We start from the raw sequence: 10,509 nt of genomic DNA on the forward strand, positions 1-10,509 counted from the left end.
GGAATTTGGATGAAAAAGAAACCACACGAAATTTTTCAATTCACAGAAAAAATCACAGATACCATCAGAAAGAGACGACTAAAATTCTACGGACACCTACACAGAATGGATAACAACAGGCTGACAAAGAAAATTCTAAATCTAGCTCTAACCCTGAAAATCCGCAACAATTGGTTAGTAGAAATTCATGAAGATCTACAAGAAATGGGTATTGAGGACGAAACCATTCAAGATAGAATGAAATTTAGAAGCTTAGTAAACAAACATAAATTTGCAGAGAAACCAACAAGAAAAAATACAGGCTGGACAGAAACACGCAGAAAGGAACACAGTGAAAAAATGAAGAGATATTGGGAAGAAAAGAAGAAGAAACATTGTGCAAAATAAGTTCAAACGCGCTCCACAGCTGGGCACAACGAATCAAAAAAAAAAATAATAGTAATAATAATAATAATAATAATAATAATAATAATAAGAATAATAATAAAAACATACATCCATACATCTTCATTATAGACGGTTATGCCTTTCAGCGTTCAGTCTGCAAGCCTCTGTGATTTTACTAAACGCCGCCCCAATCCTCTATTTGTAACTAGTCCTGTGGCCTCGTTTAGTTCCAAATCTCTTATCCTTGAATCTGGGTCTAACCATCGTCGTCTTGGTCTCTACTTCTCTTACCCTCCATAGCAGAGTCCATTTTTATCGTAGGTAAGCTATCGTCCTCTATTCGCCTCACATAACCCCACAACCGAAGCCGGTTTATGCGTACAGCTTCATCCATCGAGTTCATTCCTAATTTAGCCTTCATCTCCTCGTTCGGAGTACCCTCCTGCCGTTGTTCCCACCTGTTTGTACCAGCAATCATTAATGCTACTTTCATGCCTGTTACTTCAAACTGATGAATAAGTTTTCGCACCCGTAAAGCAAACTTGGTCTGAGAACAGACCGATGTAAAGATAGTTTCGTCCTTCTTACGGAATACTGTTGATCCCAACTGCGAGATCACTCTATTAGCATTACAGCACCTTGATTCAATCTCACTTACTATATTACCATCCTGGGAGTACACATATCCTAAATACTTGAAATTATCTACGTGTTCCAGCTTTTTATTACCAATCTGACATTCAATTCTCCTGGATTTGTTACCTACTGACATCAGATTACTCTTGGAAAGGCTAGTTTTCATACCATACTCATTGCACCTGTTATCAAGTTCCAAGATATTAGACAGCAGGCTTTCGGCACAATCTGCCATTAAGACCAAGTCGTCAGCATTGACCAAACTGGTTATTATATTTTCACCTAACTGAATCCTTCCCTGCCACTTTATACTTTTCAGTAGATGATTCATGTTAACTACGAACAACCAAGGTGTAAATACCTTGAACCAAGAACTAATTCTACCATCAATTCAAACTGCAGCCCAATGTTCTACATAAATGCTTTGATTGATTTTATTAATCTACCGCTAATCCCATAGTCCCCCAGTACGGCTAACATCTTTTCCCTCGGCACTCTATCGTATGCTTTCTCTAGATCTACGAAATATAAACATAACTGTCTATTCCTCTCATGGCATTTTCCAATTACCTGGCGCATACTGAAAATCTGATCCTGACAGGTCCTCTGTGGTCTGAATTCACACCGGTTTTCATTCAACTTACTCTCAACCACTGATCGCACCCTCCCTTCCAAAATCTCAGTGAACACCATGCCTGGTACCGTGGCTCTACGCCTCTGCATTCGGGAGACGGGACAGGGCTAGACTCATGGCTGACCCCAACCGTCGGCTGTCCTGAGAATGGTTTTCCGTGGTTTTCCATACTCCTGCACTAAGGCGAATGCCGGGACAGTTCCTAGTACAGGCCACGACCACCAACCCCCTCACCATCTCCGAGCATCTCCTTCACCGTAACAAATCTCCCGGCCTGAGAGACGGCGTCACCGTCTAACGGGCCCGCCTCCCCCTTCAGGGGAGGAATGAAAACATTTTTAGTAGTAGTAGTTGCCTGGTATACTGATCAATGAAATACCTCGACAGTTGTAGCATTCTTTCCTGTTTTCTTGCTTATGAATACGTGCAATTATGCCTACTGCTTTTGTCCAGTCAGAAAGTACCTAACTAGCATTCCATGCTAATGTTAATAGATTACGAAGCCATTTCATCCCTACCTTCCCACTATATTTCACCATTTCAGGTATAATTTCATCTCTTCCTGCTGCTTTACGACAATGGAGATTATTTACCATCCTTTTCACTTCCTCAAGCGTAATTTCACCAACATGATTGTTCTCCTCCCGATGAGCTCGGTTGTTCACGACGTCACCAGGAAGATTTGATTTTACGTCGAGAAGATTTTCAAACTATTCCTTCCACCTGTCCAGTGATTCCTTGAGATCTATTGTGAGTTCACCTGATTTATTCAAAGCACTATTCATTTCCTTTATCCCTCCCTTTGTAAGATTCCTTATTACTGTCCAGAAGGGTTTTCCTACTGTTTGACTTAGCCTTTCCAGGTTATTACCAAAATCTTTCCAGACTTCTTCTTGGGTTCGATAACTATTCACTCTGTTTCTTTCATATACGTGCAATTCCCCTGTATGCATCAGTTCTTGTTTGGAGCCATTTCACATACGCCACCCTTTTACGTTTTCAAGCTGCTCTCACTTTATCATTCCACAAAATAATAATAATAATAATAATAATAATAATAATAATAATAATAATAATAATAATAATAATAATGCCAACAAAGGACTCCTTGAAGAACTGGAGAAAAAAGAACGCAAAATTGTGAGAGGAATCTTGGGATCAAAGTACAGAAATGGAATCCATCAAAAGAGATCCAACGAGGAAGTCTACAGTAAAATAGAGAAAATTACCGACACAATCAGAAAAAGACGGGCACGATTTTACGGTCATCTGAAAATAATGGACGAAAGAAAGTTAACTAAAGAAATCTTTCACTTTTTTGATTCAAACCCCAAAACCACAATTCCCTGGTTTAGAAATACCAAAGAAGACCTGCAAATGCTACATATCTCAGCTGAAGATGCCCTTAACAGAGATCTCTTCAGCAAGAAAATATTGACGAACGGGCTAAACCGAGACGAGCAACCGAAGAGAAGACACGGTGCCCCTTGGACAGAGGAGCGTAAGCAGGCCCACTCACAAAGAATGAGGGAAATTTGGGCTCTAAAGAAGGCCAAGTTCAGTGTCAAATGCAACAAGACTTAACGTGGTCCTTGATGGCCCCAGCGAATTATATAATAATAATAATAATAATAATAATAATAATAATAATAATAATAATAATAATAATTATAGGCTAATAATAATAATAGTAATAATAATTTTATGTGTTTGACTAAAATTTCAACTAACATACGTTTTACAAGACCATGGAGAGTCTGAATGCTGCCCTATAACTATGCTGATAGGAGTGTCCGGACCTTAGCCGCTCTTAAATACTAACCCATTACGCCGAAACTGAAGCTTGTAACTTATGAGCTTAGGGGACGAAAGATACTCGTAGGCAGTTCATTAGATCATTGTCTTTGATAGACTATTGTGACTTTTTCACACTTATCCGTCTCCAGTCAAACTTCAAGATCGTCGCTGCATAACGGAACAGCAATTCTCGATCAAACGTTATCGTATTGAACAGCAATTTCTATCCAGCTCGGATTTCATAGCATTTGTGTTCTTTTTTTTTAAAAAAATACGATAATGTGGCTGACAGCTGAGTTATTCAATCACAAGGTAAAGTTTGAACCATTTCAGGAGGCTCTCGTTTCTTGAATAAAGCGAATGGTATTCACTACTATTGTGTGATATCGGGCGATCGAAGTGATGGCTGGGGAACTGCAGAGGATCAACCAACCACATGCCACAAGTTCTATCCAATAAAAATAAGGATCTAGTGTATCGTTAAGCAGCTGCTAACTGGTTCTTGGCCAAGGGGAGTGTCTGCCCCCCCCCCCCCCCAGGTATGGGCCGGCTGCTTCTTTTTTTCTTCTTTCCTTTCAGTAACAAGCATGGCTCAAGTAGAGGGAATATGGTATGTCCCTTTTTTGCCACCACAGTAAGATATTGTTACATTTGTTAATAATATCTAATATTAATCTTGACAACTGTGTTTGATGATTGAGTCCTCTATTAGGCCTACCCCTTCAGAGCTTCAAAGTGTTCTAGGTATAAATGGATCCGTAGCTCTTTGATTAAAATTAAAACAAATCATGAAACGGGTTTAAAACATGATGTCTCATATCTTTAACTTCCTGGCACCTACTGTTATAGAACAACAAACTGGAAGTGAAAATGTCCACTCTCCGAAAATTTATTTCAGATACTGACTGTTTGAATTTCCGCGATTTTCCATTCTTACTCTTCATAACAGCAGGCAGGGGTGATGCCTTATTTCTTTGTGCATCACATATTATTATTATTATTATTATTATTATTATTATTATTATTATTATTATTATTATTATTATTATTAATTACATCGCAATTGGGGAATATCCCGGTGGCAGTGAGCAATGTGATAATGATTTTTTTTTTTGCTATTTGTTTTACGTCGCACCGACACAGATAGGTCTTATGGCGACGATGGGATAGGAAAGGCTTAGGAAGTGGAAGGAAGCGGCCATGACCTTAATTAAGGTACAGCCCCGGCATTTGCTGGTGTGAAAATGGGAAACCACGGAAAACCATCTTCAGGGCTGCCGACAGTGGGGCTCGAACCCACTATCTCCCGATTACTGGATACTGGCCGCACTTAATCGACTGCAGCTATCGAGCTCGGTCAATGTGATAATAAAGTAAAGTTCAAACATAATTACCCAACAACAACAAGAATACAACAAGCAATTCCATGGAAGGAAAATATTACAAGAAATACTTAACATTCTAAATCCAGCCTCATCATACACAACTTAAGTATTTCCAGTTTTTCAAATACTATAGGTTGAGCTTAACACTGCGTATTCTATAACCTCTGCCGTCGAAAATACACAAATAAGAATTTCACGAGTTAAATAATAAAACCATAACAGAAATTTCTAAGTGTTAAAAATATACGTGATAAAATGATCTGTGTAATTACAATTTAAGAATACAAACTAAATTGGTAAATAGTTAAAAAGTGCCACACAAAAGCCCATAAGAATTGTACTCTAAAATTATACAATGGATTAAGTATAATTCTTCTTCATCTGTTTACCTTCCAGGGTTTTTCCCTCGGACTCAGCAATGGATCCTACCTCTACCGCCTCAAGGGCAGTGTTCTGGAGCTTCAGACTCTGGGTCGGGGATACAACTGGGGAGAATGACCATTACCTCGCCCAGGCGGCCTCACCTGCAATGCTGAACAGGGGCCTTGCGGGAGGATGGGAAGATTGGAAGGGATAGACAAGGAAGAGGGAAGAAAGCGGCCGTGGCCTTAAGGGTTCTGTATGAGTTGCGCCGAGTAAAATTTGCGCCGTGGAGATTCCCCGCCGGGAGTAGAAGTGGTTTGACAGCTGTCTTAAGCATCTGCTACCTGCGCTGCACGGCAGGGGTTTATTTCCAAGTTCATGATGATGCTTGTTGTTTAAAAGGGCCTAACATCGAGGTCATCGGCCCTTTTCCAAGTTCAAGGAATGTCTGTGAATATCTGTAGTACTGAGATTTTGAAATTAATATATAAAAAAATATTATTCACTCTATCTTTCTTTTTGCTAGTTGCTTTACGTCGCACCGACTCAGATAGGTCTTACGGCGACGATGGGACAGGAAAGGGCTAGGAGTGGGAAGGAAGCGACCGTGGCCTTAATTAAGGTACAGCCCCAGCATTTGCCTGGTGTGAAAATGGGGAACCACGAAAAACCATTTTCAGGGCTGCCGACAGTGGGGTTCGAACCTACTATCTCCCGAATACTGGAAACTGGCCGCACTTAAGCGACTGCAGCTATCGAGCTCGGTATACACTCTATCAATGTTGGTTTCTTGCACATTTAGAAAACCTGCATCATATTTATATCAGTGGGTGAAATGTGTATAACTACGTAGTTTGACTTAATTTACAAACCAAGTGTGGAAACATGGAATCAGTCTTTCAGTCTTATGAAGAATATCCACAGCCTGTTTGTAGCTAACTGACAGGGTCAGGAATAGAATGAATGAAGAATGAAATACTGCTAAAGGAAGAAAATACTGCCGAATGCGAGATCGGACGTGCTTTTGCGGACAAACATTAATGGATGGCAAAATAAATGTAGGGAATTTGTTGAATAAAGAATAACCAGTGAAAACAGAAAAAACCTCACTCACCCTACGTTTCCCCGACATGCACCCCTTATGAAGTGATAGGGCTGAAGAATGAACCATAGCTACTGCCAAAGAAAGGAAATTGTTTGTCCCCTGGGTATAAAAGATTAATAAATGACAAATGAAATTGTTTCAAACAGTGATGCTGTTATAAACATGAAGAAATCAGAAATAATATTTTTGAACGCCAGCTTTGTCCAGCATAAACGCTATCTAAAGTGATCGTAGATTTAAATATATCGTCGCCATAAGACCTATCTGTGTCGGTGCGACGTAAAGCCCCTAGCAAAAAAAAAAGATTTAAATCTCGGAGCAGTGATGGGAAGCCTACGTTCATTCCATCAGCGTCATGAAGAAGCTCTTTTAATCTTAACAATAACTGAAATTTACAGTTTTCCGTCACAAATGTTCATTCTATCAGCGTTGTTTCATTCCCTGTGGAATTCCCAAACAAGACCTCTAGTTCCTAGAATGATTAATGACCACGGCGCAAGTTTTATTGATTTTAACACGGCGTAACTTTTACTCGGCGCAACTCATACGACACCGAACCGCCGCCCTCGGTATCAAGCCAGTTAGTAACTTCGCAAACATGTGGAATATAGCCTACCTAATCACCAGAAAGTATGCTTTCCCAGAGCTCAACGGTGTCCGGACATTCGCGGTCACGGACATTTGCGGTCATCACAAAATCACGGACATTTGCGGTCAATGAGATAAACTTGTGCCCACTCACAGAAATTCCCCAGTTGTCACAGGACATTTGCGGTCACTGCAGCAGGGGGTGGGCCTCATTAGCTTAATCTCGGGATATCCCTGCTAACCTGCCTGATCTCCTGCTCGCTCCTTGCAGGTCAACATTTTTCTCTCGCGGGCCTTATTTAGAGACTGATACCTTCAGACACAAACACAATTCTATACCTAAACTTACTTTTGTAATTATTTACTGTTGTGTGCTGTAATGGATTTGACAGTTACTAATAAGGCAAATGGTTATATGAACAGAAAGTATAGGGAAAGTCAACATGAAATCGTCACCTGGGTGTGTCTGAAGGAGAAGAACAAGTCATGTCATGCTTTTGGTAACATAAAATTCTGTACATGATAAATAAATATATTCTATTTCCTATCCGGCCTCTCTAAGTCGACTCTTGCTCTCTTCCGACCCCCACGATACGATGTTTGCCAAGCCCAGGAAGTCTTACTTTTTCACGTCCTTCGTGGCTTTTCCCTTTCTTTTCCCTAAAATAGAGTCGGATCTATTCGACTATTTTCCTGGTTAGTTACTTTTTCACAAAAACAGTCATCACCACCAGCACGAAAAGGTCCCGTGGCTACCACGATATAAACATTTCCGCAGATATAAAAGCTCTTATATTTTAGATTTAAACTCTAATACTACAGAAAGTGAATTTTTATGCACAAACAGAGGCTAATACAAAAAATAAGTTTCAATTTATTTATCGTGGAATAATTAAAGGTAGGCCAGGGTAAAGGACACTGTTTTATTCCGCACCAGTCCTTCATTTTTAGAAAAACTTAAGTTAATCCATCGTTAATTAATTAAAATGTATTTATTTATGGCAGTCTAACGTCACTTTAACACATTTTTCGGAGAAAATGGATGGGAAAGAATTAGAAATACCGGACTCAGTGGCTCACACGGTTTGAGGCGCTGGTCTTCTGGCCCCAACTTGGCAGGTTCGATCCTGCCAACCTACGCTTCCAAGTTGTGAGCCCCCGGAGACCCATTTAATCACCTCTTACGACAGGCAGGGGATACCGTGAATGTAATCTTCGTCTGTTTCCCCCACCCAGAGGGGGTCAAAAACATCAAAATCGAGTACATACAATCACTTGGTCGACAGTAAATTATATTTTTTTAAATGCTGATTAGCATCACACTTTATCCAGGCTTTGGACTGGTATAATGATTGTATTAAAATCACTTTGGCGTGTTTAAAACCAGCTGTAACTAAGCTTCGTCAATTATTTTCGTCGGCTTTAGGTAAGCGTCGTTATAATTTTGTTCCTTTGTACATACCTATTTACATTAAGAATACGTGAAACAGCAAGAAAATTATGCAAGATTTTCTACGTAAGAAATTGCCTTTAAGGAGGACCTGATGTCGCTAGTTTGCTCATATTTCTTAAGAGTTCTTTCAATCCTCTCATCTTTCTTCACTATTTCGTCTTCCTCCTCTTACCTTCAAGATTGAGCTCCACTTCCAGGTACATGCAGTTCGTCGCTTCTACTTCCTTCTCTGAACAAACCACAAAATCACGAATCGAGGATGTGGATTTCCAACTAAAGAGTTGATCGTATGATGCCATCCCTCTACAGCATTTGTTGTTCGATGCCGCTTTTTGTAATAGCTCCACATATTGATTGGTTTCTCACTGTTTTCAAGCCATAAGTGTACAAAATAGTCGAAGAAGCCAGTAAGGTTTTTCTGTAGAAGGAGCATGAAAATGTATCACCAACCATCCCTCACTGACGTCATCTGGCTTCAAAAATGCCAGTGCAGTGCACATTCGGATGTGGAGACGTATATCTTCGTTCTCCTTATAGTCGCTCGTCAGGCCAAGTTCCTGCACTTTTCTCCACAGACATTGCTTCATGTAAAAAATAAAAAAATAAAAAAATAAGCAGCCACTTAACTCTGCTGACGGAAATACTCCTCGTATGGCTGATATCGTAGCTGCTTCGAAGTCAATAGTGATTTTCTTAGGATTCAATTGGGGAACCGCTTCCAAGATAAGGTGAAGGAAACGAATATAAGTTTCTATCTTTTTGTTAGACAGGAACGCAAAGAAGCCGGCCCCGTGGTGTAGGGGTAGCGTGCCTGCCTCTTACCCGGAGGCCCCGGGTTCGATTCCCGGCCAGGTCAGGGATTTTTCCCTGGACCTGAGGGCTGGTTCGAGGTCCACTCAGCCTACGTGATTAGAATTGAGGAGCTATCTGACGGTGAGATAGCGGCCCCGGTCTAGAAAGCCAAGAATAACGGCCGAGAGGATTCGTCGTCTTGACCACACGGCACCTCGTAATCTGCAGGTCTTCGGGCTGAGCAGCGGTCGCTTGGTAGGCCAAGGCCCTTCAAGGGCTGTAGTGCCATGGGGTTTGGTTTGGTTTTTGGAACGCAAAGACGATTGGATAAACGTTGCTTTCATCACTCCGTCCTCCAAGATCTGCGTGAATGGTGTATATCTGGAAGAACTGTTCGCTGCAACTCTCGAACGTGCCATCCATAAAAAAATTGCGCATAATGCCTAAGACTTGCTCTGCCTTTCCCGGCACTAAAATTTATAATTCTTTCTCCTATGCCGTCGTCAGCTGAACAAAACGAGCTTCCTCCTTAACGCCTGTTCATTACGAATTATCTGAGCACTTGTTTTGGCTCTACTTGAAGTCCGCGTGCATGATTTCGTTGCCGACGCATTGTTCTTTTTGAAGTTTTTTGAGCTGGCATGTCAGTGACAAAGTCGTAGCCCCTGTTACGCAGATCACCCAACTCTTGCACGTAAATCTGTCATAGTGGAGCCACTTCTTCTCTTGCTCTCTTCTGTAACCTGACAAACCCCGGTCAGATATTATTATTATTATTGTCATTATTATTATTATTATTATTTATTCATGTGTATATTTCATTTATGTGTGTATTTAGCCGTCGCGGCTTAGTAACTCTTTTTGGAACTCTCGTTATTATGGATACTCTCTATATTTTATTTGGGACTAGTGTGTTTCGATCACTCAGTTTATCTCCCGGTTGTGTACGTGACGAGTCTCCGAGCGGGGGTTTACGTGTTGACGGAGCTGAGGTGGAAAATTCCAGGAACTGGGCTATTTTAAGATGCTGTTGTGTTGGCTTGGGCTAGTGTGGTGCAAGCACGCGTCGAGAGTTGGAAGTTGCAGCTTGCAGTGTGCAGATGTGATACTGGTGGTAATCGGAGAGGTGTTTTGTACGAGTTGTGGGAAGATGTCCCATGCCATGTTGGGAGTTCGAGATCTGCTGTTGAAGGAACCAGGGAGAAAGATGCTGGAGTGTAACAACATTCTATGGTTATGAATGTTAGCCATATATAATTCTACGGAGAGTCTACGTAAGGTAACGTGTTGGGCCTTTCAAACTATACCAACGCCATCAGCAAAGTGGAGTCCATTCTTGAAAAATGAGTCATGACTGCGTGTGAATATT

The sequence above is a fragment of the Anabrus simplex genome, chromosome 2, assembly GCF_040414725.1.
Source record: "Anabrus simplex isolate iqAnaSimp1 chromosome 2, ASM4041472v1, whole genome shotgun sequence".
In the NCBI taxonomy this organism is placed as follows: Eukaryota; Metazoa; Arthropoda; class Insecta; order Orthoptera; family Tettigoniidae; genus Anabrus; species Anabrus simplex.